Source organism: Mastomys coucha, unplaced genomic scaffold, assembly GCF_008632895.1.
Source record: "Mastomys coucha isolate ucsf_1 unplaced genomic scaffold, UCSF_Mcou_1 pScaffold3, whole genome shotgun sequence".
In the NCBI taxonomy this organism is placed as follows: Eukaryota; Metazoa; Chordata; class Mammalia; order Rodentia; family Muridae; genus Mastomys; species Mastomys coucha.
The window spans coordinates 55,155,529-55,161,883 of record NW_022196909.1 but is presented as its reverse complement, the minus strand read 5'-3'; the positions used below and the strand labels follow the sequence as shown (position 1 = coordinate 55,161,883).

Genomic DNA, 6,355 nt, shown 5'->3' with positions numbered 1-6,355 from the left:
AAAAAAGTAAAAAAGAAAAGAAAAGAAAAGAAAAGAACTAAAGTTTATAAATTGTTGTTAAGGAATATGTTATCATGTCCTTGAATGCTTTTTTTTAATAATGTTTTGTGTTTTGTGAAATTATGTATGTTTTCCTTGTGTTTGTGATTATGTGTGCATTTTGGGAAATCATATGTGTGCGTCTGTCTGTGTTTGTGCATGTGTGTGTGTGTCTATCTGTGTGTGTATGTGTGTGTATACTTGCATGTCTTGGTAAAAATGTGTATGCAACCTTTGGTGTCTTGTGTTTTATTACCCAAATTTAGTGATCAATAAAGATTTGAACCCAGATATTTGATTTAATCAGGTAGAATTAACTATTTAAAACCTTTAATGTGTCAAGTTCTATTTTTAAAATTCTTTAAAAAACATGTGTTTTTAAGTAGAACCAAATATTTAAAACATAGGACTTAACACACCCTCAAGAAGAAATGGAAAAGTACACAGGGAAACTTCTACATAGTTTGCTTCTCCTTTTTATGCCATTCAGAATCAAATGTCCATGAATAATCCTGCCCATAATCAAAATGAGTTCTAATATTAATATAGTTAAAACAATCTCTCACAAGCATGACAAACTGTGCTGGAGTGTTAAATAGACAATTAACACTGAATATCCCAGCTTTATTACATCCACTAGTTCTGACAAGTTAACATATTCTTCCTTTTTTGGAATTACACATACTGAATCATGCTGTATAGTGTTTAAAAATGTGTGTGTGTGTGTGTGTGTGTGTGTGTGTGTGGTGTTTTATTACAGGGGAGAGCTTGAACACAGTCTCCCACTACCACAAATTATGCAGTTGAGTTTCCCACATTTGGGGAAATCGCAGGGGTCAGCACAACCGGAGTGCAATGGATAAGCCTTGCTCTGGGAAAACCACCTTCATGATCATGGTATCTCCCCTGCCTGATAAGTATTTAAAAAGTGTTCTTGAATTTCATTTTCAAGTGTTTGTTCAGGAAAATCCTTCTATTTGTCAGTTCACTGAGAAAGTTTTTTGTTTTTTTATTTTGATTTATTTGGTTTTGTTGTTGTTCCTTTAAAATATTTTGATAGCTACACACATTTGGTCAGACTATAGTGAAGAAGACTGAGTGGCCCAAGATGAATTTACTGGGAATATTGCCTTAAAATAACATGTGCATTTAAAAGTGGAAGGTTGGGATATTAGTTCTAAAATGAAGCTAATTATAGCTGCGTAATCTATGCACAGCTGGGTCAGAACCACTTTTTCCTGCCTTTGGCCATTTTCAGTATTTAACTGGAGGGAGCTGAAACTAGTTTATTGTATTTATTTACACACTATATTCTCCTTGTATCTGAGTGGTTAACCAAATATGATGTAGGACTTGAAAGAAAGCCTAGTAAGAGGCACAACAGCTATGACACCAGGAACCACCTAGTTAGCCATATTTGGAAATCAACTCATTTCTCATTAAGTTTAATTATTCCTCCACAGAGTAGAGGACTTCCTTCATAAAAAAGTTTTGTTGGTTCATAAATTTGGTCTCTACATCCTTGTCGAAATGGTTACTGACAATTATTCTATCACCTTGATGCTTTTGAGTACCACTTTTGCTCAGGCCAAGATAGGTAGGATAGACTTGTGTTTATTATCATCAATCATGTCTTCAAACAATGTTTGGTCTTGATACAAGGGACAGAGATTCCCCTCCAAGGCCTGTATGAGGGTACGCTCAATTTGATAGTCTGTCTTGTACAAATCAGCCTTGTGGTTTGTCTTGTGACCAAGAAATATGGTGGGTCTTTATCAAGTGTTTGTTAGAATCTGATGTAGAGGAAATTGTTTATAACAGGTTTTGAGTAAGAACATAAGACCTATCCATTGGCTTACTCTATTTTATTTTTTTTAGTGCTGTGTTCATAGACTCTGACAATAATGTATGGCAATCCCCTACTCTATGGCTATGCCTATCTTCCGTTTTATGAAGAACCATCATAACGTATTTGAACAAATAGATCTACGAAAGCCTTGAATACCTGGTAGAAAAAATGCACATGTTAAAAATTTTACCTAAGCCAAGGTTGCTATACACCTACAATTTCCCATATACAATTAAACTCAAAGTAAATAGACAGATAATAAAATTGAAAGCTAACAAATAAGTTTCTGAGTGATGGTAATAGTAATTTTCTACTTATATACTTTTTTGTTTTATATATGAAAATTCTTCTGAAGAGATGTTTTCAATTAAGTTTCAGTGGAGCTTTCATTAGGACAGAAATTTTGAATAATATTGATAATAATATATAACATATAGCAACATAAGAGTTTGTGGGAAAGTTGGAAGTACCACAAGGGCCACTACAAGGATCAAACATGTGATGGAGAGGTAGCAAAGATAGAAAAACAGAGCAGGGAGTGGGCCAGGGACAGCGGTGGACCTGGAGATGTGGAGAAAGGTTATAGAAAGACTGAGGTCTACATGCTGGCATTGCTCAGAAGGGTCAGCAGGATGGATTTGCAAGATGATATAGAACATACTGGAGCTCATGAAGACACAAATTCAGCCCCAGAACCTGCACCCAGCTGTGGGGTCCCTGTAGATCTGAACAAAGAGCAAAGGTTCACTTTCTGTATTGGACCACCTCAAAGGACCATTGTCATCCTACATGCCACTGGAATCTATATAGTTGTCAGTGTGCCATGCTTCTTCCCTAGACTTCAATGAAGCCTGAGAATCATGTGGATGTTTGCCATCTAGATAGCTGTCTAATGCCTCAGTAATATCTCAGTCATTGCTGTCTTGAGGAAAGATGCTGATGTCAATGTGACTATGTTGAAATTCATGGTGTGCAACTTCTGAGTGACATGCATGAGTCAGTGGTCCTGATATGGCCAAGTGTTAGCTATAATGTTGACATTTATATATAGCCTGTGTTACCATCAAAGCCCATATGGATGCCCATGGTTAGGGTTGCTGCTTGAGGCCCTGTTAGTGTCTCTGGGAGATTTGGCTATGCCAAAACAAGCCAAGAACACTAAAGTACAAGCAGAAGATCAACAAGGAAGAACTGACTCCACTCTGCTCAGTCCACCTCACAGTTCTCCTTAATTGCTTTTTGACTTGGATGGCAGCAGAGTATGACAGTGGGGAACTGTCCAGTAGAATTTGACTATGCTTCAGTGAGCATGTTTTGCATATATATATGCAAAACATGTTCACTGTGTATCATACACACACACACATGCACACATACACATATATAATATAAATGTCAATGTTTATCAAAATTGATTCTTTCCTGTTTTGGGGAGCAGATCAGGGACAAGTGGGGCATACATAGGACTTGGATGTGATTGTGATATATGTAGATTATGTGAGATTCAAAAGCTGAAAGTATCATAAAAAATGATTCATTTTGAATGAACATTATGTCATCAAACTTGCTTAGGTTCCATATGCATGCTACAGAGGAATGTGGCATTATCTTTGAGATTGAGGCAGATGTGCCTTAAAGGTTAACAGATAAATTTGGCTGTTGCTCCTCATATTTCAAACGTATTTGAGATATGTTCTTTTGTTCAATTCTGTATTCCTTTTCCTCTATCTCACATTTCACAGTGGTATAACTGGAAGGAAAGACAGGCTTTATATCTGAACTCAACTTTTAATGCTCTACTCATTGAAACATATCTCAAGCCTTTAATGTGCATCGTTACTGTCTGTTAAATGTCATATATTTGTAGTATGTCTCCCTCTTCAAGTGTCTATTTTCCACATGTCACTAATTGACATTATAGCTGCCAGTGGAGGAGAGTGCTACCTTACTCTAAAACTCCTTAGCCCCATTATATTCTCTAAGACCCAAATGAGAATGTTGCAACCCGTCATACCATAAAGATTTCTGTATTCTTATTTAGTGTACTAGTTTAAAAAGTTGTCAGGTACATTAGACATAATTATCCATGTAACACTCACCCATCCTTTAATGAGCATGGATGGCAACAGTAGAATTATGAGAAATAGCATCACTGGTAAAGAAACCATGGCTGAATGTAAACAGAAAAAAGCTCTTTGCTTAATCATGAAGTGTATGGGACATAGAGGTAAGCAACACATTGAGAAATATAAGTCAAAGCAACACTGGCTGACAAATTCATTACAAAATAAGGGAAAAGCTGCTGTATGGAGTTCTTGTAGTTTTATTGTGCCAGCCATGTCTCTAATTGGCAGGATACATAACCAAAAGAATTGACTGATCCACACAGATATCTTTATGGTATGGTAGGTTACAGCATTCTCATTGGATTCTCAATGTGTACCTACAAAGATTAGAGGACTCATAGCTTCTCTTTACATAGGTCTATTCTTCTACCATGAAAGGCAAATATGGAGGAAAAAGATCCTGTTTCATTTTTATTCTGTGTATCCTTCCTTATTTTGCTATTCCCTGTTTATAGCTTTGATGTATACTGGGTACCAGGATTGTGATTTTACAGATATCATTATTCAAACACCTTAGAAGTGGCATTTTGTGAAGAGCTATTTCAAGTTATGTCAAATCATTTTTCTATTTCTCCTCAAAAGAAATAAACATTTAATAAGATGCATATCTATTCTAGTTGATATCACTCAAATCTTTTGTTAGATATCTAATAATAAGATATCTCACAATGTTCTTATGACAATGGCTGGTTGACAATGGAAGATCATGATCCAGCATATTTTATGTTTTTAAATACCTTTTACCCTTTTGTTTCTTTTGTTCAATCAGTCTCATGTATTCTGTAATGTTCTTTTTCAAACTCACTGCCTGTTTTCAATCATAATTTTAAACTAAAATTTGATAGATCTGTAATTTTTTTTCTGTCTTCCATAATGGACACCATCATTGTCTAGGATCTAGAAAATATTCCTGGTCACCCTGGATTTTCACACTCAGTGATCATACATTCCAGAGTGACAGTCTTCATTCTTACTCAGTGAATTGTAAAGTACAAGTAATTTTTTCCCCGTGACACTTACCTTAGGGTCTAAAATTACGACAAAATTTGGACTCATTTGTCATCATGGGCAGATGGGAAAATGCATTCAAATTGATGATTCTTGTGTACAGAGTGGTGACTTATTCTGTAGTAGATCTCATCTGTCACATTTCTTTTTTGAGATTGTTGAGCAGTCCTTCAATTTCTCCACTGTATATTTCAAAGACTGAGTCTCTAGTATGTCACTGGCCTCTGTAATCATAACCTTGCAAATGCTCTTATAATACCATTGAACTTGCTTTTATACTCCGCAGTTTTAGCTCAAATTGCTTGTTCCATGTTTTCTGTTTAAATCAGCTACTGTTGCAGAATCCTGTGCTTCTGTGATTCTTAATGTCTTCTCTTCTTATTGTGAAGAGGGTGATAGTTTAGAGTTTGAGGCCAGAGGTATCTGCATTACATTGGCTGTTGTTCTTGATATGTACATTAATTGCACTCTTTCTCTTGTGTTCTGCTTCTTGCCCATAAGATTATTTTAGAGATTGACATGGGGCGCTTTGACACACCGAGGATCAGAAGTGAGCTGGAACCAACATTTGTCCCAACACTGGGAATAACTGGGACTAGCAGGTCCAGGCACACAGAAACTCTGCCAGCCTAGTGACTTGGGTTCCTTCCGGTTTGTCTGGGCTGGGGTCCAGAGCAGACCTTAGGCACAAGCTCTGCAACCAGTCCCACAACACTCAGAGGGATCTCCACTCCCAGGTGCTCTGACACACCCAGGATCAGAGGTGAGCAGGACCCAACATCTGTCCCAACACTGGGAGTAACTGGGACCAGCAGGACCAGGAACTCCACCAGCCCAGTGACTCCAGTTCCCTCTGATCTGTCTGGGTTAGTGTTCTGAGCAGACCTTGGGCACAAGCTCTGTAGCCAGTCCCACAACATACAGAGAAAGCCACACTCCTAGGTGATCTAACAAGCCTAGGATCCCAGGATCCCAGAATCACAGGATCACAGAGACAGCTTGACTCTGAGAAATTCTGACACAACCAGGATCCAGGAAGGACAGTCTCCAGTCAGATTTAACAAGGGCAGGTAACACTAGAGTTAACCAGATGGCGGGTGCAAGCATAAGAAAATAAACAACACAAACCAAGGTCACTTGCCATCATCAGAACCCAATTCTCCCACCATAGCAAGTCCTGGACACTCCATCACACTGGAAAAGCAAGATTCAGATCTAAAATCACTTATCATGATGATGATACAGGACCTTAAGAAAGACATAAATAGTACCCTCAAAAAAATACAGGAGAATACATGTAAAGAGCTAGAAGCTCTTAAAGAGGAAACACAAA

The 6,355-nt window shown here is 37.5% G+C and overlaps 1 non-coding gene across 1 annotated transcript; it reads right to left on the bottom strand.

The window, feature by feature from the left end:
• Nucleotides 1-798: 798 nt before the first annotated feature.
• Nucleotides 799-960, bottom strand: LOC116075601. Its single transcript, XR_004112636.1, has one exon. It is a non-coding gene; the product is annotated as a U1 spliceosomal RNA (small nuclear RNA).
• Nucleotides 961-6,355: the final 5,395 nt, after the last annotated feature.